Raw genomic sequence first — 24,685 nt, 5'->3', positions numbered from 1 at the left:
CTCCCAGGGAGAGCCAGGAAGGGTTCCACAGCATTATACAGCGCCGGGATGCCCCGGTGATGGGCAGCTGTGCGCTTTACAAGTATCCTACATTTAACTATATCAAGTAAAGGGGAGGGGGCTCGATTATGGCTCCCAGAGACACCATCACCTGGGCACAGCCACTTGTTGCTGGGTGCCTTGTGGGGGATCACGGGGGGAGCCTCAATGCTCCTTTGGTCCCTGACAGCTCCCCATCTCATTCGGGAGCCCGTATTGCTCCGGCATGAAGGGAGAAGCAAAAAAAAATTCCCCATGCGTGGGAGCATTTTATTTGATCTGTTATCCTGCCCACGTGACAGTAGGCACACAAACAGATTAAAAGTCTGCTACTAGCAGGCTGGAGCAGTTTTTCTGCCCCAGCCTGCTGGGAAAGGACTTACAGTTTGCTGTAGCTTGGTGGGAGTTGTCAAATTTCCCGCCAATCAAACTGCTATCTCCGGAAGGTATCACCTCGAGATATAGGGAGCTGGCCAAGTGGTGGTACCCAGAGCTGTTAATGGCTCCAGTAGTGGGGCAGTGCAGCCCTCATCCTTTATTTTGCACAGGTCCAGACCCGGGGAGGTGGTAGTCCCCAGGGCTGAAAACGGCCAGGGAGGGTGGTGCCGCACTACCTCCTTCCCACTTTAATTTTGTCCATTGCCCAGGGGAGGTGGGGGTCCCTAAGGCAAAATTTGGCAGTGGAGGGGGGCTTTACTCCCCCCTCCCCCTTCTTAGTAGTTTTGTGCTCCAGGGAGGTGGGAGTTCCTAGGGCTATTGAAAACATTGGAGGGGTCCACGCAGCTCCCTCTTTCAATGTTTGCTTGCCCCAGGGTGGTATGGGTCCCCAGGGCCTTCAATACATTTTAAAAATAAACACCAGGGACGTGGGGGTTAAGCTAATTTTGAGGAGGGGGCCAATTGCTCCCCTTACCTTTGCTCAATAAACGCTTGCTCCTGGCTGGAAGAAAATTAGCTCAGGAAACCACTCTTGTGTTTAAAAAAAAAACAACTTTGCAGAGATTCCCGGCTCCTCTGCGACTTCTGCCCAAAAAAATGTTTTGCCCTGGCAGGGTATCTGGGGGACCCTTACACCAGGTCTAGAGGTCATTTTATTCCTACCCTACCCCTTTTTCTTTTTTTACTTTATATTTTGGACTAAGCTAAATACGAGTCTCAACATGTCTGCCAACACTTCCTGGTTGTAGTGTTGGCAGCCAATCAGATCTCAGTGTGCGATCTGTTGGATTCACAGAGGGTCTGTGTCCCTAGATACACACATTTGTTTTTCCTTTAATATCACAAAAACTACTGAACGGATGTACACCAAATCACAGAAAGGTCTCTTTTTCGACCAAGAGCTAACTTTCTACCAAATTTGGTGTACTTGTGTTGAGGGGTTGGGCTGTAGTCGTTTCTAAAATCTCTATGGGAATCAACATGGTAAACAGACTTTTTTTTTAGCCCTCCATTTTTCTCGGTCCCCGCTTGATGGATCAGCCCAAAACCTTTAATGCACAACTCGAAATAGTGGGGGAATGATTTCGGAAAAGTTTGTACCTACTGGCAACTGGCAATATATATTACCTACTTGCGGTCGCCAGTAGGTATATATAGTTAGGATTTTTTTCTCCATGGGATTTTTGAAAATTCTATGTCTAATAACTTTGGCGTTTGTGGACGGAATTGGCTGAAATTTTCAGGAAAATTGAACATTTAGTTTCTGAGCAGCCCCTGACAATTTGGGGGGGTTTTATCAAGGGGGGGCTGAGAAAAAAGGGGGGTCCCAAAACACGTTTTTCCCATGTTAATTTCCATAGGGCGGTTGGCCTCACTTTTAGCTCGAACGGCTGAATGGATTTGCACGAAACTTGGCAAAATTGTAGGGACTGTTAGCCCGATGTGCCTTTGCTAGGTCTCAATATATGTGCTCCAGTGGATTTTGAGTAATTTAGGTTCAAAAAAAGATATATATCTGAGCGGAGCCTAACCACACATCTGATCTGATTGGCTGTCAGCACTTCATCCAAGAAGTGTTGGCAGCCATCTTGGGACCAATATACATGATAGCACCTCATTAAAAAGCATTGTAGTTAATAGAGGGTTTTAGGACTTTAGTTACATTATAAATCATTTGTTGATGGTACCATACTCGTTTTAGGAATTGTGGTGGGTTCTAAGGTGATTTTACCATGTGAAAAAACCTTCTGCTGTGATATCATGAATATTGTTTCTCATGATTTTCCCACAGTGGTTTGGAAGGGGATCTATAAGCTAAACTGAAAGCATATTTTCTGTAAATTCACATTATCTTTCTCAGTCATGTGAAAATGAAGTCTGACATTCTCAGTAAAACATGTACATCCAACAAGGACAGAGACTGTCGGTTGATTCCTTTGTGTTCTCATGCAGCCTCCTAGAGTGTTCTAAAGAACAACTAGAGCGCTAACAGTCCTACTTATTACAAAGGTATGGCACACCTGAAGCCATCTTGATTGGAATAAAGTGGTAACTCTTAAAACATTTAATTTAAAAAGAAACAACATGAGGGGGTATATTTTGCCATAGAAAGTATGATTAGTGCTGCAGAATGAAAAATTAGGGCACATTTTGAGTGACTTCTCAAATCCTTTTCTATTTCATTAAAACATTCTGACATGCAGTCTCCCAAAATGGCCACCAGAGACAAATGAGCCCAAATGTAGCCCAAATATCACCCAGATGTAGCCCAAGTATAGCCCAATGACAGAATGCCCCAGAGTGTTCTAAAGAACAACTAGAGCGCTAACAGTCCTACTTATTACAAAGGTATGGCACACCTGAAGCCATCTTGATTGGAATAAAGTGGTAACTCTTAAAACATTTAATTTAAAAAGAAACAACATGAGGGGGTATATTTTGCCATAGAAAGTATGATTAGTGCTGCAGAATGAAAAATTAGGGCACATTTTGAGTGACTTCTCAAATCCTTTTCTATTTCATTAAAACATTCTGACATGCAGTCTCCCAAAATGGCCACCAGAGACAAAAGAGCCCAAATGTAGCCCAAATATCACCCAGATGTAGCCCAAGTATAGCCCAATGACAGAATGTCCCAGAGTGTTCTAAAGAACAACTAGAGCGCTAACAGTCCTACTTATTACAAAGGTATAGCACACCTGGAGCCATCGTGATGGGAATAAAGTGGTAACTCTTAAAACATTTAATTTAAAAAGGAACAAAATGAGGGGGTATATTATGCAATAGAAGGTATTATTAGTGCTGCAGAAAGAAAAATTAGGGCACATTTTGAGTGACTTTTCAAATCCTCTTCTATTTCATTAAAAAATTCTGACATGCAGTCTCCCAAAATGGCTACCAGAGACAAAAGAGCCCAAATGTAGCCAAAATATCACCCAGATGTAGCCCAAGTATAGCCCAATGACAGAATGTCCCAGAGTGTTCTAAAGAACAACTAGAGCGCTAACAGTCCTACTTATTACAAAGGTATGGCACACCTGAAGCCATCTTGATTGGAATAAAGTGGTAACTCTTAAAACATTTAATTTAAAAAGGAACAAAATGAGGGGGTATATTTTGCCATATGAATTATGATTAGTGCTGCAGAAAGAAAAATTAGGGCACATTTTGAGTGACTTCTCAAACCCTCTTCAATTTCATTAAAAAATTCTGACATACAGTCTCCCAAGATGGCCACCAGAGACAAAGAGCCTAAATGTAGCCCAAATATCACCCAGATGTACCCCAAGTATAGCCCAATGACAGAATGTCCCAGAGTGTTCTAAAGATCAACTAGAGCGCTAACAGTCTTACTTATGACAAAAGTATGGCACACCAGAAGCCATCTTGATTGGAATGAAGTGGTAAGTCTGGAAACACTCAATTTAAAAAGGAACAACATGAGGGGGTTAATTTTGCCATAGAATGTATGATTAGTGCTTCAGAAAGAAAAATTAGGGATCATTTTGAGTGACTTCTCAAATCCTCTTCTATTTCATTAAAAAAATTGTGACATGCAGACTGAAACATGCACTTTGAATACCAGCAGCAGACGTCCCTGGTGAGCAGTAGCTTTACTACAGTGATCTAATGTGCAACTAGAGTGCTAACATTCAGAATTTATGGCAAATGTGTGACACATCTGAATGCCTTCTTGATGGAACCAAAGTAAACAAGCATTGAAAATGCAATAGATCTCACCCTCGTTTAAGTTAAAGCCATTCTGTTTGTAATGAGGTGGCTTTTTAGCTTTGCTTTTATTAGTGTTTTCTCAACTTTCATGTAAATAACATGCATCTGTATGCATATAAGTATATGTATGCATGCATTTATGTTTGTATTTATATAGATATACAGATGATATATGTTTATATATGTATGTATATATATATATATATTCACTGAAAAAACCATAGGCTATAGACCATATATAGTTAGGAATTAGCATTTACAAAACCTTGAAAATTCACTGAAAAAACCAAAGGTTATAGACCATATATAGTTAGGAATTAGCATTTACAAAACCTTGAAAATTCACTGAAAAAACCATAGGTTATAGACCATATATAGTTAGGAATTCGCATTTACAAAACCTTATTTTACTCACACAAAACCATTGAAATTCCATATATAGTTAGTTGCACTAACTATATATCGCGCACCCGCAATCCACTGCTGATGATGTCACATATTACATCATTCATGACATGGTCAGTGACATCACTGATGACATCACTGATGACATCTCAAATGACAGTGAATATATATATATATATTCAGGGAATATATATATATATATATATATATATATATATATATATATATATATATATATATATATATATATATATATATATATATATATATATATATATATATATATATATATATATATATATATATATATATATATATATATATATATATTACCTACTGGTGGTCGCCAGTAGGTAGTTATAGTTAGGATTTTTTTTCAATGTTAAATCTCAAAATTCTATTTGGAATAACTTTGGCGCCGATTGACAAATCTGCCTGAAAATTTTCTCAAAATGGCCTCGCGGTGCCCCAGTCCTTCCCTGAAAGTTTGGGGGGGATTTGTCAAGCAGGGGCGGAGATAAAAGGGGGGTCCCAAAACGCGTTTTCCCCATGTTAATTTCCATAGGGCGGTCGACCTCACTTTTAGCCCGAACTGCTGAATGGATTTCCATCAAACTTGGAAAAATTGTAGGGACTTGTAGCCCAATGTGCCTTTTCTATGTCTCAAGATATGTGCTCCAGTGGATTTTGAGTAATTTAGGTTAAAAAAACATATATATCTATAGGCGCGCCCCGGTACGCGCACCGGGCGCGCCGCGCGACTTGCGCATGGAAAGCTGATTGGCTTACGGGTGTCTGTAAACATTCGAAACAGTCTGGAGCGGCCAGTAAAATTTCCAGCTAACTATAACTGGTGTGAAACCTATGGTTTTTTCAGTGAATATATATATATATATATATATTTGAAATTCACTCAATAAACTCAATAAACCATAAGTTTTAGGGGTGTTATAGTTAGCTGGACATTTCACTCATACAAAACCATTGAAATTGCTCCTATATAGTTAGTTGGACTAACTATATTTCGTGCACCCGCAATCCACTGCTGATGATGTCACATATTATATCATTCATGACATGGTCAGTGACATCACTGATAACATCACTGATGACATCATCCACATGACAATCACATACACCTCTCCATGCACTAGTAAAATATTTAATCACTCTTTGTAAAATACAGAGTATCATTTTGAATCCATTGACACAGCAATACAAGTATCTAAAGACCCACTCAGTGATTCCTAGATGTACACACACATCTAATCACTTACCTGTAGATTCAATCATACATGCTGTCAATGAACAATAGATCACGATCACTATCAATATGTTAATATCCTAGTGGGACCACCTGAGCAGCCCTAGGGGGTCAGGTTGTTTCTACCCTGCCCCCTTTTTGCATCGTACACGTTTGTTTTTCTGCTTCTTTTATGCCCCGGTCTACCTATCACAAGATGAATGAAAACACTTCCTGGTTAAAAGTGTTGACAGCCAATGAGCATGCTGCTTTCCTGTGAAAGGCATGCTGATTGGCTGCCACTGTCTGTCAATACTCCAAACCAGGAAGTGTTGGCAGCCATCTTGTGCCTCGGTAGAACCAAGGCACAAGAAAGCAGTGAAACGAAGGTGCAAAACATGCAAATGGGGCAGGGTAAAAGGCCTGGTTAGGGGGTCCCACAAGGACCCCCCAGGCCCAAATATATATATATTTTTGGGTTTTCCCCATGGTGCGCTCAGGTTGCGCGTACCGGTAAGCGTACATGGGAACGCACCCAGCGATTTTTAAAAAAAAAAATAGTTTTTTGGGCCTCAAGGGTCCTTCTAGACCCCCTCAGTAAACCTAGGGGGTCAGGGGGTGTCTACCTTGCCCCCTTTCAATAATTTCCCCCTTTTTATTTTCACTTCTTGTGTCTCGATTCTACTGAGACACAAGATGGTGGACTCTCCAGACTGTTTAGAATGTTGACAGACATCCGAAAGCCAATCAGCTTTCCGTTCGTGCACTCCCGTAGCGCGCCAGTAGGTTATATATATATATATATATATATATATATATATATATATATATATATATATATATATATATATATATATATATCAGATCCACATCCTTTGCAACACCGGGACACCAGGACAGCGGTGCATTAAGGGGCAAAGGTTCCCCTTTGTCAATATGCAGGTCCACAACGCGTAGCAACGCTATGTTAGATGCACTCCCCTCGATATTCCAGGAATCAAAAGTCCTCAACAAAGTGCGCTTTTCCAAAATCCATATTTATTTAAAGTGCAGCATCGTGATAAGCCATGGAATCAAAACCCAACGCGTTTCGGCGAGGAAACTCGCCTTGGTCACGGGTAATTTCAAATCCAATACACAAACATTAAATAAAGTTTCACGTGAAAAGTGCAACATAAACAAAGGACTCATAGCTTGATCATGGTGGCCATCTTAGAGTGGAGTACACATTCATTAGTCAAATAGCTCAAATAATACGTTCCATTGGCACCTCATTATAAATCAAAAAGACATTTTTAAGAGAATGAGCCCATTCTTGTCACTTATGTAGTATTATGACATGCAAAAGAAATAATTACAGGAAACGCTAATTTCGCGTTCTAAAGTCCCGTCAGCATCTTAAATAAATGTGAAAAACATCCGATTTGTTTACTCTCTTTCACAGTAAGACTTCAAATGAATTGCCCAAATGAGTGAGGTTCTTAGGGAGAATCCGATGATGACCTACAGGAAAGCACATTCCCTGAAGGACAAGTTGAGTAAAAATGAGGTGAGCATGAACACAACTAAATCAAGTGACATCAAAGGCTTCTATACCTGCATGAAATGCAAAGCCTGCAGGTATAGCCATAACATCAAAAAAGTCTTCTTTCCTGTTGAAGCAGTTGAAAAACCTATTAATAAACATCTAACATGCCTATCTGAATATTGTGTGTACGTTTTGACATGCCCGTGTTCAAGGAAATACGTAGGGAGCACGATGTTCCCTGCCAAGAAATGTGTCCTTGAACACATGAGATCTATTGACAATAAAGATCAGACCTCACCCATCGCACGCCATTTCGAGGAACAACACAAAAGCAATAGAAATTTGCTTAAGTTCCTCGTAATTGACAAGCTCCCTGCCATGAAAAGAGGTGGTGATAAGATCCGCAAATTAAGACAAATGGAGAACAGGTACATCATTGAGCTCGATACCCTTATGCCCAGAGGTTTAAACTCGGAGGAAGAAATGAAATGGCATCTAGGTGATTAATGTTAGCTGCAGTCTGGATATGATAATTAATGTATTTGTTTTAGATGTAACTAGAACTGTAACTGGTTTTGGGCCCCTGGTCTAGACAGTGCCTTCTGCTGTTTTTAAATGCATTTTGAATTTTAATTTTTGTTTCACCACTTTAACCCTTCGATGCTGGTGACGAACCCCAGCCGTCATGCACTACGGTGCTCGTGTGCTGATGACGGCTGGGGTTCGTCATGGCCCGCCCGTGTTCTGCCGGCGGCCGCACACGGAGAGAATCGCGGCCGCAAGGAAGGGGTTAATTCACTCAGTTCATAACTCATAGCTAAATTCATTAGTTTCTGGTTATGCTTGATATAGATTTTGATCGGCACCTTTCTTTTGTGTTTCACTTATAGGTACTGATTATGTTATGATGCACATGAAGAAACATCCGTCTAAGACTATACATACTTGGATTGATTCGAGTGTCTGCTCTGTATATTATATCTCACTTGGGATTTCACATGTAGCATGCAACGTACTGGGCGTCGTTTTATGCAAACTAGACTCACTTGAGTTGGACTGATAAAACTATTTAAAAATAGGTCAGAATTGTAATTTTTGGTTAAAAGAAACTTTTTGGTTAACTCTATGACCAGTTACGACAGTATGCAAAACTCACTGGGGGTTGGTAACATATGAGGTTATCTCTCAAATTCACATTTGGGCAATTCATTTGAAGTCTTACTGTGAAAGAGAGTAAACAAATCGGATGTTTTTCACATTTATTTAAGATGCTGACGGGACTTTAGAACGCGAAATTAGCGTTTCCTGTAATTATTTCTTTTGCATGTCATAATACTACATAAGTGACAAGAATGGGCTCATTCTCTTAAAAATGTGTTTTTGATTTATAATAAGGTGCCAATGGAACGTATTATTTGAGCTATTTGACTAATGAATGTGTACTCCACTCTAAGATGGCCACCATGATCAAGCTATGAGTCCTTTGTTTATGTTGCACTTTTCACGTGAAACTTTATTTAATGTTTGTGTATTGGATTTGAAATTACCCGTGACCAAGGCGAGTTTCCTCGCCGAAACGCGTTGGGTTTTGATTCCATGGCTTATCACGATGCTGCACTTTAAATAAATATGGATTTTGGAAAAGCGCACTTTGTTGAGGACTTTTGATTCCTGGAATATCGAGGGTCGAGGGGAGTGCATCTAACGTAGCGTTGCTACGCGTTGTGGACCTGCATATATATATATATATATATATATATATATATATATATATATATATATATATATATATATATATATATATATATATATATATATATATATATATATATATGTATATATATATATATATATATATATATATATATATATATATATATATATATATATATATATATATATATGAATATCTCTGAATCCCTCTTTGCAGTGCCCAGCCAGAACACAGCCAAAGGAACGAAATACAGACTCCAATTTTCGTGGATTAGCAGGTCTTTATTCAAATGTTGTCAGACGCGTTTCGAATACCTCCGTATTCTTTCTCAATTTAAATATATATATATTCAGTGAAAAAAACATAGGTTTCAGCCACGTTATAGTTAGGAATTAGCATTTAAAAAAACCTTTGCAATTCACTGAAACAAAAAATAGGTTTCATACATGTTATAGTTAGCTGGACATTTCACTCATACAAAACCATTGAAATTCCCACGTTATAGTTAGTTCAGCTAACTATAATTTGTGTGCCCACAATACACTGCTGATGACGTCACATATTACATCACTCATGACATGGTCAGTGACATCACTCATACGTCACTGATGACATCTCAAATGACATCACTGATGACATCACCAATGACATCATCCTTGTGAAAGAGTGGCAGACCTCCTCTAACCCTAATATAACCCTTCATACCTTCACTACAGATATTCTCATATCTTCTTTTTCGACCTACCATACGCTTTTCAAATACTGGATATTGACCTAAATTGGGAGCATATTCTCTTCCTAACCTATTATACTCTTTCACACATTTTGGATCTGCACTCATTTTTCTCTCATCAAAATCAATCAAGTACAAAGCAGATACATTTCTGACCCGAGACAAAGCAACGTATGCCATACACTCTTTAAGCACGGTACTTCCAATATTCACCAAAGCACTATCTACACTTAAACCCTGAGATTTATGAATGGTCACTGCATACGCCAAAGATACAGGAAACTGTTTTCTGCGAACATATAAATCTTATACAAGCAAAAACCGAGCTGAACAGCGACTGAATTGTTGTACTTCTTCAATTTGATCAAATTTGATTTTCAAACATTCAATACCATCTCTATTTTGATAATTAACAAAATTAACAACTTTGCCCATTGCTCCATTTACTAAACCTTTTTCCACATTCAAATCACATCGTAAAATTATCCGACAGTTTATACATGCATACAGATTCTTTTCTAAACCAGCAGTTTTAGATATCGATTTCTCTAAAGAATCACATTTTGTCTTCAACTTTTCTGTCAAAATAATAGTGATTCCTTAATACTCTGTTTTATCAATAGCTTCCAATTTTATAATTTCTTCATTTTCCAACTTTAAAATGTCTTCATTAAATATAGAACATTCACGTAGTGTTGGCATTAAGCAGATTACAGATTTGTTTTCTGCCATTCTAATAAATATTTTCTCAGGAACAATATTTTCATTTGGAGATAAATTGGATATATATCTTATATCTTGAAGAATAGTTCCATAATCAATATCACTTGCCTGTTTTATATTTGTGATAAGTTCCTTATATTCAAAATATGACCAAATGTTAACATTTCCAATGCTACCCAACGACTTTCTTGTATCTTCATCTGCAAGTGTTTTAAATCCTGGTTGTCCTTTTTACAGGAGTAAGTTGTAGTAGATCTCCAAAAACTATGACGTGTTTTCCTCCAAATAACACGTTGTACTCTGTTTTAAGAATGTGCTGCATTCTTAAATGCACAATGGCAAGCATTAAGTTTGATATCATGCTTACCTCATCAATGAGAAGTTTCATTTTCTATAAGATTCTTGAAACTTTTCTGTAGAAAAGTTGTAATTACTTTAATTAAATAACTTTTTAATGTTCCAGCTTGTCCACTCACGTACATTCAGATAGGTTAAAATGACGTACATGAGCACTCTTGTTTTTTCATGAAGTTATCCATGGTCAATCTGTTCTCTGACTTGCTCATATATTTGTTTTTGCTCAACATTTAGTTGTTCTTCCTAGTTTCCTAAGTTTGTCACATCTTCTTGAGCTTGATACATTGCTTTTTCCACCTCATCCATGGCAATTGCTGCTTCATTTAAACAATGGGTTCTCCTGGTGGATCCTGACTCAACAGAGCAGAAGTTTGACTGTCTTGAGAACTGTCTCTAGCAATCTCAGATAAAATTGTAGCTTCTTGCTCAATTTCTTGTTCAACATTTTCACACAATTAGCAAAAACAGGACATTCTATAGTATCTTAAGTAGCATTGAACAAATCTTCATAGCTCTGAAAATCTCCAAGTGATTCCAATTCTGAACGCCATGACTTGAAGAGTTGCAAAAGAGCTAAAGAGTAAATTCCCTTTTGTCAGGAGTATCGCAACTCAGTTTCTGATGATTAATCAAATGTCCTTTTCTTTGTTTCACCAAACATCCTTCAGAACCAATCACAGCATATTTTCCATTACTGATGTTTTCTGTAATATTCTGTTTAGAAGTATCGTTTTGCACCACTTCATACAGACAAATGTTCTCAAGATGATGACTTCTATTATTTTCACAATATCTGTGCTTTCTGGCTCTTTTTCAGCTAAATATTGAATTTCTTGTACAGATTTAAGTACTCGATTTCATGTTGCAGCATGACCTAGACTCACCCAAATTATTCTTATAGATTTGGAGTATAGACTTGCAGATGATAAACGATCTGAGCATTCATACGCTCCGATTTCTCGATGAGATAACATCTTCAAACTGTAACTGTATAATTTCTTACTTAGACTCTTCTCATGGGAAATCTCTTCCCACAATTCCTTCAATTCCGTCTTCTCGGAGTTTGTTATGTACAATGTTATATATACAGCAATGGAATTGTCTGCAACATATTGAATATCCATGTTACCATTCCACATGGACAGAATAACTGGATTATAACCATTTATATATTTTGACTGTGCATTTCTTCTCAAATTATAGGTATTCTTTGGAGACTTTCTTCTGATGCAATGTCTCATAGCTGACATAAAACTGTTTACTCTTCCTTTGGATATTACAGGACGTGGAAAACCAAAACAACATTTGGTATAAAACTTTTCCTTTGACTTGTACTTTCAACGACAGTATTTCCCACAACGATGGCTTTGGAATCGTAAGACTTTTTGTCTTAAGTTCTTTTCTTCTGTGCTTTTGGGTATAGCACATGTAGCATATTCTTCAATAAAAGACAACACAGTATCATCCAAATCTGTTCCGAATCTGGGAGCATCTTTGATCCATATAAGCATATGTATGTGAGGAGCACCTCTTGCTTGATACTCCTTTCTCCAAAAGAAATCCACAACCTCTCCAAGAGGAGGATTTTTTTTATTTGTGATAAAAGAGATCATAGATCAAATCTATGATTGAAATATCTGCATACATTAACTGGATCCAAAGAGCAAAATTCTCCAGGTGTCTTGTATTCAATATTTACTTTATTTGGATTTGCTTTTCAAAGAATTTCAAGTAAATCATCCCAAGCATATTCCGCACAGCTTAGAGTAAGGAACCATGTAGGAGTTCCTAAGTTCCTTAGCATACATTTAAGTTCTTCATGACGACGGTACCAGTACCCATTAGTACCACGCTGATATGCCCTGAGAATATTCATTTGAGATTCCAAAACATTATCTTTCTGGTGTACTTTATCCATAAATTCCCTTGTTGAAAACATTTTGCAGATGTACACCTGTTTTCAATATATGGTTGACTGAATAGGTAAGTCCAGACAAGTCACTATTAAACAAAAGATGAAAGAAATATGGAATACATTGTCGAAATCTTGGATCTTCTGCATACAATCTTGATGTACGGTATTCAGATGCAGGAATCTGCACGGGTCGTTCATCATATCGTCCTCCTTTTCTTGTTAGAAACAACTGAGAGAAACAACGAGCTTCCAATATATCTTTCCATACACTCATGGGACTTCTCTTTGCTACTTTCATTTGGAATAACTCAATATTATTCCCCATCACTTCTTTGGAAGGAAGTGGATGAACACTGTAATGGTCATAAATTTATTCAGTTCTGGATATGTCCACTTTTTCAATTTGTCCAGTTGATGAGTCAGTATCTTCTTCTACAGTTATTTCTTCTTCTCCCACATACACATTTTTATAGTACTGATTATTTTTTACCAGTTACATTGTTGCCTTTTTCACTTTCCTAACATCCACTGATTCTTGCCAGATTGTCTTACTCTTAGTAGGAGCACCATTAACATGAATAACTAGAGGTTCATCTTCTACATTTTTTACACCAATTGTTTTAATATTTTTCTTTAAATCTAGAGGCAAATATACAACTCTTCCCTTTAATCCTCTCTGTAAATCTGAAGGAGGCAATTTCCCTGTCTTAGGCTCCATACGAACAATAGCCTGAAACGGATGCACACATTGAATAAAATAGACTCATAGGTATTTAAATCCATCAGTTCAGAAGAAATATTTACCAACTCAAGATTATTATGCACAGCTCTAGCAGGCATTGTTCTTGTCTAATTTGCTATAACAATATTTACAAATACATTGATCAGAACGCAAATCAAAACAATTCTCTACCAACAAAAAAGTTGCAAATACCTTAAACTAATTTTTATTTTCTCTTTCACTTTTAAAATGCAGATCAACAGTCCTGGTTTGATTTTTATAATGAGTTCGTTGACAACAAATACTAGAATATTTTGGCCTTTCACCTGAAATCAACTTAAACTTCGTAATTTCTTGAGCAATATTTTCTGTACTAGAATGTTGTACTTTCTCTTCCACAATTCCTTCTATTAATGTATCAGTTGCTGCACTATGTTCCTCAGGACCAAAGTAACTAACCTCAATTTCTTCACAAACGTTCATTACGTCTGATACAGATCCACGCAAAAGAGCACTGTTCAACTTTTTTAACATTACTGCTGGACTTTTTGCATAATACAATGTCCTCACTAATTTCCTCATTTGGGTATGATGTACTGCTAACATCCTAAAATGGTGAAAAACACTTCGACGTACTTTTTTAGAAGGACAAGCCAGAGACAGACCTCGCAAACCAGTATTTTCTCTCACTCTGCAAGGGTCTAGTCCTTGCAACATCTTAATCTTTTGTTTAACACTTTTCTTAGTTTAGTCGCGTAAGAAATTGAAATAATCAATTAATTCCTGTTGTACACTACAAATACTACTGCAATTCCAATGTACACTGGAGCTTTAGGACGTCTCCCTAAAACTTTATCAGCTAACACTTCTTCTGCATTTCTGGGAACAATTTTCTCTTTCTCAATAGGACAACCGATTCTAACCTCATAAGCTCGACCACTGGTGTCAACTGCATGCAACAAATCATTACTCTGAAGATAACTCTCTTCATTAAAAAAAGGCTGAGAACTTGAACTGTGTTTCCATTCACCCCATAAAAATCAGAGAAATTAGTTCTGTTAATTAGTCTTCTCCACTTACTTTTGGCCTTCATTAAATGGATTGATTTATCTAGTGATCGGATTCTATTGATTACTAAAATAAATCATTTTTTCTTTAATTCAAAAGCCTTCTCAACAATACTTTCAATATATTTCTTCTTCTAGTAAAATGCTGATTTTCTTTTACATTTCTTCATGTCCTTCATTAGGTTTAAAACAACTCTATTGTAAAACATTTGTTTTCTAATTTCCTGAAATTGATTCTTCTTCCTTTTGCTATACATTGTTTCTTTAAAACATGATTTCCCATCATTTTTGTTTTTTGCCTTGTTTTTCTTTTTTGTTGCAGATACAGTGTATTTATTTTTTACATTCTGCAAACTAATCCTAGTGTTTGATATATTTTTTTAAAATCCTTACTTTTTTTACCAGGAGATTTTCTCTTTTTTCTGTTGATCAGGTAAATATTGTGGATGACTTCTCTTGAAATAATAAGCTTTATTACGTTGGTTCCCCTTTTCATTTTTTCTAAGCATGATGAATTTCTCTTAGTGTTGATAAATAGAATCTGTTACAAAAAAATATATATAATGTTATGAAAATAAATCTATAAAATATACTATTCTATTACTAAACAAATACAATCTACAATTACTAAGTATACAAAAACAAATGTGTAACTGATAACAGAAGTGCATACATACTGCATATGAGTTTCAAGAACTCTATCTGCAAGAAGTGTACCTGAATGAATTTATAAATGGTTAGATTTTGGAACAGTGAATGGATTAGTACATGGTGCTCAATGCATCACTAGAACAGTACAAGGTGAGACAAAGAGTATTTGCTGCAACATCATGGTAACTAACTGGGAATTGAAGGTATGAAAGACAAATGTGCACGTGGATAGAAGAGTGCATGCATACAGCATACAGGTTTTAAGTAGTCCTTGGCCTACTTCGCTACAAAAGTACTTGGGTACTGAATGAATAATTGCATTACTGTCAGGAGAGTGTCTAAGTGAATCTATAAGTGTTTGAGTTCTAGTGCACTGAATAATCAGTACATACCACTTAATGGGTCAATACAACAGTGCAAGAACAATGACAGAATGTTTACTGGAAGTGTAAGGATATAGACTGGGGAATTGAAGGTGTGAAAGACAAGTGTGCATGTACATACAAAACTACATGCATAGTGCATAGGGATTTAAAGCACTTCATGCCCTAAGGCCTACATTGCTGCATGAGTACTTGAATACTGACTGAATGATTACACTTTTGCAAGGAGAGTGCCTGACTAAATGTATAAATGCTTGAGTTTTAGCACAGTGAATAGATAATCACATACTGCTGAATGGTGAAACTGTAAGGATACAGACTGGGGAATTGAAGGTATAAAAGACAAATTTGCAAGTAGATAGAACACTGCATGCATAGTGCATAGCGATTTGAACCAGTCCATGCCCTAAGGTCTAATTTGCTGCATGAGTACTTAGGTACTGTCTGAATGATTACAGTTAAACAAGGAGAGTGCCTGACTGACTTTAAAAGTGCTTGAGGTTTAGATCACTACATAGATCACTACAATAGTGCAACAGCACTGCAAGAGTGTTTTGTGGAAGTGTAAAGATACAGACTGGAGAATTGAAGATGTGAAAAACAAGTGTGCAGGTAGATACAAGACTGCATGCATAGTGCATAGCGATTTGAAGCAGTCCATGCCCTAAGACCTACTTTGCTACACAAGTACTTGAATACTGACTGAATGATTACAGTTATGCAGGACGGTATCTAACTGAATATATGGAAAGGGGCGACCATTCGGTCCCCCCGAACGTATGGTGGAGTACCACGATCCCCCCGGGACGCCATCTTGGGTGGGAGGCGAGTCTCGGCTGGTATGCCCGAAGCGGCGTAGCCGGGGCGCGCCTTTTCCCGCCCTGGAGTGGGTTGTCCTAGACACTGACGCGACCGGCCACGCCCTCGGAGGCAGGCGGGGGCGGGTTTACGCCCGCCCTGAAGACGGATAAAAGGAGCAACAAGCCAAGAAAGCTTCCTCTTGTTCCTGTGCTCTGAAGCTGCACCTCCCCGCTGCACGTGAGCTCGAGACGGAACGAAGAGCCAATTTTGAGCGTTGTAATCTTTCTTTTTTGTCTTACAGATACTCCGTCTGAGAATGCCCAAGAAAGTCGGAAAGCGGGTCGGTACCGATCAGATGCTCCGCATGCTCATGAAGGAGGTAGCCGATTTGAAGAAGCAGATGGCGGCTAAGGACGGGGAGGGAGGACCGAAACGGCCTTTGCCGGGAGTAGTCCCTGGAGGGAGAGGCAAGAGGTCCAGGAGGGGGCCACTTGGGGGGGAAACCCCGGTTCCCGATATCCCGCTTGAAGAGCCAACCCCGGTGCCGAAGGAGGGGAATCCGATTCCCGTGGTGGTCACTCCCGTGACCGGGGAAGATATGCCTCCCGAGTTAGCGGCACAACTGGCAGCGTGGTTGGGAAAGAATAGCGAGGGCGCCACGGCTGACGACGCCCGGGTGTTAATGAGACAACTACGGGAAACTAGGGAGGCTGCGAAGGCACCATCTTCTGTTACCCCGCCGGGTCCGGCGGCGGAAAATGCAGCAGGCCCAGGTTCGGCGGCAAATGCAGCTTCTGGTTCAGGTAAGCGGCCATTGCCGATCGCGGGGGATGGGTCTGTACCTTCACGAAGGGAGAAGGTGGCTCAGCATGTTCCACTGGAAATTAAGGAAAAGATTTGGGCGAATAAGTATGTAAACATTTTTTCTTTACTTACCGACCATTATGAGATGGAGCATGTTAAGAGCCAAAAGGAGCTCATGCATCCGAGTGTTTGGCGCGCCAAAATGGCTGCCTTTAAGGTTGACGAAAACATTGGTACTTGGGGCAGAGCGTGGGTCATTTTTACCTCCATCATGGGCGAGCGTAGGCCCGAATTGCTGACCGAGTTGCCTATTTATCAGTCACGTATCATGGAGTATTCCGTAGCGTATGGGGGCAATCAGTGGTTCTGCTATGATAATATTTTTAGAAAAGCGAAAGAACAAGACCCAATCCTGACTTGGGATTGTTACGACTCCATTTCATGGCAAAAAATGGAGAGTACAGGAATGTTGAAAGTACCATTGGTAGGTAGTAGCGGGGGTGAATCCTCCCGCCAATACTCTGGGACACCCTTTCGGACGGGTGCAGGTAACGAATATCACTCGAAGCCGAGTGGCAACGCAGGTAAAAGGGGGATTTGTTGGAATTTTAACAGAGGAAAATGTACGAGGCCCCAGGGGTCATGCAAGTTCAGACATGAATGTGGGGGGTGTGGTCAGCCATCCCATCCTGAGTCCATGTGCAGAGCCAAAACGGGTGATAACGGTGGTAGGGGAAGCGCCAAACAGGTCTGAAATAGTCCGAGGGGTGCCTTTACCTACTCCGATTGATACCATGGCAATGATTCCTTTGCTCAACGAATACCCGGATCATGCTTCTGCTGGGGTGTTGCGAAACGGGTTTTCATATGGTTTCCGCATCCCAGTGGGGGATTTTCAGGGTGTAGCAAAATGTAAGAACCAACTGTCGGTCTTGCAGCATACGACCGTGGTACAGGTAAAGATTGGGAAGGAGGTTACTCGAGGTCGAGTCGCCGGTCCATTTGATGTGCCACCGGTTGCTAATTTTGTTTGTTCCCCTTTAGGGGTGGTCCCCAAGAAGGACCCGGGTGAGTTTCGGCTGATACATAACTTGTCAGCCCCACGTGGTCTTTCCGTGAATGATGCGATTGACCCGGAAGGGTGTTCGGTGCGGTACGCATCTTTCGATGAGGCCGTCGCCATGTTGAATCGCCTGGGGCCCGGTGCGCTGATGTCAAAATCAGATATTGAGTCAGCGTTCCGGTTGCTCCCGGTACACCCAGACGATCAGCGTCTCCTTGGTTTCATGTTTCAGGGTCGCTATTACATGGATAGATGTATGCCAATGGGATGCTCTATATCTTGTGCCTATTTTGAAAAGTTCAGTTGTTTTTTGCAATGGGTCTTCACAAAGAAGACGGGTTTTCAACATGTTATGCATTATCTCGATGATTTTCTGTTTCTGGGGGCAGCCGGGGATCCAGAATGTGGACAGGCTTTGAACGAATTTTGTGTCTTAATGAATCATTTTGGTGTGCCATTGGCGCCAGGTAAGACTGTGGGTCCCTCGACTTGCCTCGAGTTTCTGGGGATCGAGCTCGACTCGGAAGAGGGTTGTTTTCGATTACCGAGAGAAAAAGTGTTAAAATTCAGGGCATCCCTTGAAACGTGTATTAGTGAGACTAAGGTAAAACTGCATCAATTGCAACAAATGGTGGGCCAGTTGAATTTTGCCCTGAGAGTAATGCCGATGGCCCGCCCCTTTTCCCGCTCGATCGCTCAAGCCATGGTCGGCCTGAAGGAGGGTCATCATCGCACGAGGCTCTCGGCAGAGGTTCACCAAGACATGCGCATTTGGTTGGCATTTCTGGCGGATTTCAATGGTCGAATTGTCTGGAACAAACCGGCGGTGTCCTCCGAGGAGCTGGGGCTGTGGACAGATTCGGCAGGGAGTATTGGTTTTGGTGCCACATTCGGCACACAATGGTCGGCTCAAAAATGGCCGTCATGGTGGCACGAGTGCGGGCTGACAAGTAACATTGCTTTTCTTGAACTTTTCCCTATTCTGGTGGCCCTGAAAACTTGGCCCGAGGGGTTCAGAGATCACTCAGTGGTGTTCTGGTCTGATAACATGACCGTGGTTGAGTGTATCAATAGTCAGGCAGCACGATGCAAATGGATTCTGAGACTGCTCAAAGAAATTGTGTTATTGTGTATGCAATTGAATGTGCTATTTAAGGCAAGACATGTGCCGGGGGTAATGAACCAAGCGGCTGATGCGCTTTCTCGTTTCCGTATGCAGGCCTTCTGGGGTTTTCTGCCCACAGCGGACCCGGTGGCGGCACCCTTTCCCGAAGCTCTCTGGTCTCTCGGTGCCCCGAACTACAAAACCTCGTGGGAGAGAGTTTAGCACCCAGGACAAGGAAGGCATATGAAGGGGCGTTCCGTTCCTATTGGGCCTTTTTGGGGACTGCTAGGGGGGAGCTTTGGGGCCAGGAAGAGTTTGTAGTAAAATTTCTGCTGTCTTTACATCAGGCAGGCAAATCAGTAGCTACGGCCCAGAGGCATCGGGCCGCCATTTCCTTTATGGCAAGGGCTCATGGGATCCAGGACCCGACAGCGTCTTTCGTTGTGCAAAAAGCGCTACGTGGGTGGCAACGCCTTGAGGGTCGCAGAGTAGATGAGAGGCACCCGATAGGTCTGGATAAGTTGGCCCTGTTATTATCCGTACTCCCTGTAACGTGTTCATCTCAGTATGAAACAGTGTTATTCCGAGCCGCTTTTGCGCTAGCATTCCATGGGGCTATGCGGGTAAGCGAACTAGTGGCGAAGAACAAGCAGGATACGATGGGGGGACTGTGCCGAGAGCACATTCAGGTCAAAGGGGAGACGATGACTGTCTCGTTTGTCAGGTCCAAAACTGATCAGGGTGCGATTGGGGACTGCATAATCATACAAAGGATTCCCGGGTCTTCCATGTGCCCTGTGGTTTGCGTAGAGGAATATTTGGCGCAGAGGGTGGCATCATGGGGGGGGACCTTGTTGAGACACGCTGACGCCACCCCACTGACGAGGTTTCAGTTCCAGCGGGTGCTTGCGATGTCGATTTCGGCCGCGGGCTTGAACCCCGGCGAGTTTGGGACCCATTCCTTTCGGATAGGGGCTGCTACAGAGGCTACAGCCAGGGGTCTGAGTGTAGAAGAAGTAAAACGTGTGGGGCGTTGGTCCTCGAACTGTTATAAAAGGTATGTGCGGTTGCACATGTTGTGAAGCTATAATGATGTACTCACGCTTCTTGTTTTTGTTTGGTTTTCAGTTGCGCAAGCCTACGAGGCGGGGCGGACTGTGCAGTCGACCCGACACCTGGGGACCAGCGGTCAGACATCACCGGCTGTGAAAAAGGAGGTGTGGGTCGTGGGCCACTCATACGTGAGGCGTGCCGCGGACGTATTCAAAGCAGGTGACATGATTCACGTGGCTGGGGAATACGGGTACAGTGTGTCCTTCTACGGAAAGAGCGGGCTCGGTATTGACCAGTTTCGATCATTTTTCGAGGGTTTGTTAGGGCGGACAAGGTCACCGCCGTCTATAATCATAGTCCATCTTGGGGGCAACGATTTGGTGGCCACTGGTAGACGACTTCTTCTTGAGGCGATGCTTTCCACAGTAAGTTGGTTGGCAAGAAGAGTTCCAGGGTGCACAATTGCATGGTCTCATATGATCCCACGAAAAGTGTGGCGGGGGGCTATTTTCGTTTCTGCTCTGAATCATTCAGTAAGGAAAATTAATAACAAGATGAGTAGATTGTTTCGTTCAAGTACACTGCATTCTATTTCGCATGGTTGTATCAAAGGGGACAGTATGTATTTGGGGGATGGTGTTCATTTGTCCCGGGTGGGGAATGAGTTACTCATAGGAGACCTCATAGCTTGGTTAAGGGGTTTATAACATGACCTTTAGGTAGGAGTGGTTGTGGGGGGTCCGGATAGCCGGTCAACTATCCGGCCTGTGGCGGTAAGGTCATGATCGGTGAGCAGTAATTGGAAGATCCCTATGGGGGGGCGTCACCCATTACGGATGGGAGCGCTCGGGGGAGGTGGCCATTGGCCCCTCAATGGGGAGGCGGTGCCGTCTAAGGATAGGCCGCCGGAAGGAAAGGAAAGGTGGTCAAGGCCCCTTCCTGGATAGGAGGGGCTACGGGCCCTCCTGGGGAATTTCCCGGGGCCAGGACATCTGCGACGGCAGATGTGTAAGTTGTGTGGGGTTCGGGAGGGGGTTTACGCTACCTTTTAGACACCTCACACGAGTCCTCGGACGACCGTTAAATGGCGTCGAGTTCATTGGGGCCCCCGTCAAGTCCAAGGGAAATTGGTAGATGCACTTGAGGTACGCCTCTGTGCGGTTGGTCCCCTCACAAGTGAGGGTGGTATTTCTGGTTTAGGGATCTGACACCGGTTACGACCTTGCCGTTGGCCCTTAACGTTAGGATGTACAATTTCAAGTCAAATGTTTTGTAGGATGTTAGTTCGGCTAGGAGAACCTTTGTATTAGAGATCTGTTAAGGTTAGCCAAACATCGTAATGTGGAAATGAAATTGTACATAATATGAAACTGTTATTTTAATGTTTTGATTTTGTTTCATATTTTAATAAATACGGCCGGGAGGGTCACTCCCTCCCGCCTTCCAAAAGTTCAGAACCGTTTCCGGTTTCCCATCCTTGGGGATTGTGTTGAGAGGGGGTGGCGGGTATCTCAGCCATATACGTTTTAACACAGTGAATGGATAAGCACATACTCCTGAATGGATCACTACAATAGGCAACAGCTGTGATAGAGTGCTTGGAAAGGATACAGAGTGGAGAATGGAAAGGGGCGACCAACTTGGTCCCCCCGAACGTATGGCTGAGTGCCTCGATCCCCCCGGGAAGCCATTTTTGGGCGGGAGGCGCGTCTCGGCTGGTATGCCCGAAGCGGCGTAGCCGGGGCGCGCCTGTTCCCGCCCTAGAGTGGGCTGGCCTAGACACTGACGCAGCCAGCCACGCCCTCGGGGCAGGCAGGGGCGGGTATACGCCCGCCCTGAAGACGGATAAAAAGGGACGCAAGACCAGAAGACAGCCTCTTGTTCTTGTGCCCTGAAGCTGCACCTCCTCGCTGCACGTGAGCTCGGGACAGAACGAAGAGCCAATTTTGAGCGTTTTAATCTTTCTTTTTGTCTTCTAGATACTTCGTGTGAAAAATGCCCAAGAAAGGCGCGAAGAGAATGTCGACTGACCAGATGGTTCGGGTTCTCATGAAAGAAATGTCCGAGATAAAGAAGCAGTTGGCGGGGCGAGACGGTGAGGAGGGATCGGGGCGTCCACCGGCCGGAGGGAGGCCTAAGAGGCCGAGAAGGGGGCCGGTCGGGGGAGACGTCCCGGTTCCCTGTTCCCCGCTCGAGCCGCCAGCCCCGGTACCGGCCCCGGTACCACAGGAAGGGAATCCGATTCCGGTCGTAGTCACCCCGACATCCGCTGAGGATATGCCTCCCGAGTTGGCGGCACAGTTAGCAGCGTGGTTGGGGGACAGTAGTGAGGGCGCCACGGCTGCCGAAGCGCAAGCACTAATGAAACAGTTGCGCGAGAAACGTGATACAGCCAAGGTGCCCGCGCTGGATGCGGTGATAGTCAAGCCACGAGGGGCGGAAGTAGCGTCCGGTGCAGGTAAGCGGCCATTGCCGATCGCAAGGGATGAGTCAACACCCTCTCGTAGAGAAAAATTGGGGCAACATGTTCCTTTGGTAATAAAGGAAAAGATTTGGGCGGGGGAATACGTAAACATTTTCTCCCTGCTCGTTGATCATTATGAGGTCGAAACTGTTAAGGGTCAAAAGGATCTGATGCATCCGAGTGTTTGGCGCGCCAAAATGGCCGCCTTTAAAGTGAATGAGAATATTGGCAACTGGGGTAATGCTTGGGGAGTTTTCACGTCAATTTTGGGGGAACGTAGGCCTGAATTGCTCCCTGAATTTCCAGTATATCAGTCACGAATTATGGGGTACTCGACATCGCACCAAGGTAACCAATGGTTCTGTTATGATAACCTTTTCAGGAAAGCGATGGAGCATAACAGAAGTTTAACCTGGGACTGTTACGATTCTTTGACATGGAATAAAATGAAAGAGTCGGGGATGTTGAAAGTGCCGTTGGTGGGTAGTACTGTTGGTGAGTCCTCCCGCCAAAATGGGGGGACGCCCTTTCGGTCGGGTACGGGTACAGACGATTATCCGAGACCCGCCGGCAATACAGGGAAGAGGGGTTTCTGCTTCAATTTCAACAAAAGTAAATGTACTAGGCCCCCGGGATCTTGTAAATTCAAACACGAATGTAGTGGTTGTGGGGCACCCCATCCTGAGTCCTCGTGCAGAGCCAAATCGGGTGAAAATGGGGGTAGAGGAGGCGCCAAACAGGTCTAATATAGTCCGAGGGGCGCCTTTACCAACCCCGATTGATACCCTGGCGATGATTCCCTGGCTCAGCGAATACCCAGATCGTACTTCTGCTGGGGTGCTACGAAACGGTTTTTCATATGGTTTCCGCATCCCGGTGGGGGACTTTCGGGGTGTCGGGACGTCCAAAAACCAGCTTTCCGTCTTGCAGCATACGACTGTAGTACAGGATAAGATCCGGAAAGAGGTTACCCGAGGTCGGGTTGCCGGCCCGTTTAGTGTTCCCCCGGTACAGAATTTTGTTTGTTCTCCTTTAGGGGTGGTCCCCAAGAAGGACCCAGGTGAGTTTCGATTGATTCACAATTTATCAGCTCCTCATGGCCTCTCTGTAAACGACGCAATTGATCCAGAGATATGTTCGGTGCGGTACGCATCATTCGATGAGGCCGTAGCCATTTTGAATCGCCTGGGGCCCGGGGCGCTGATGGCGAAATCGGATATCGAGTCAGCGTTCCGTTTGCTCCCGGTATACCCGGAAGGCCAACGTCTTTTGGGATACATGTTTCAAGGTTCATATTACATGGATAGGTGTATGCCGATGGGGTGCTCTATATCTTGTGCATATTTCGAAAAATTCAGTAGTTTTCTGCAATGGGTTTACACGAGGAAAACGGGTTTTCGAAATGTTATGCATTACCTCGATGACTTTCTGTTCCTTGGGGCCGCTGGGGAGGATGAATGTGCCCGGGCCTTGACTGAATTTTGTGTTTTAATGAATCAATTTGGCGTGCCATTGGCACCAGGTAAAACTGTGGGTCCCACGACTTGCCTCGAGTTTCTCGGGATCGAGTTGGACTCTAGTGAGGGTTGTTTTCGTTTACCAGCTGCCAAAGTGTCGAAATTCAGGGCAGCCCTGCAAATGTGTATTACTGCATCTAAAGTTACGCTACATCAATTGCAGCAATTGGTGGGGAAGTTGAATTTTGCCCTAAGGGTGATCCCAATGGCCCGCCCCTTTTCCCGTTCG

This window comes from Lissotriton vulgaris, chromosome 4_1, assembly GCF_964263255.1.
Source record: "Lissotriton vulgaris chromosome 4_1, aLisVul1.2, whole genome shotgun sequence".
In the NCBI taxonomy this organism is placed as follows: domain Eukaryota; kingdom Metazoa; phylum Chordata; class Amphibia; order Caudata; family Salamandridae; genus Lissotriton; species Lissotriton vulgaris.
Note: the sequence above shows the minus strand (reverse complement) of the source record.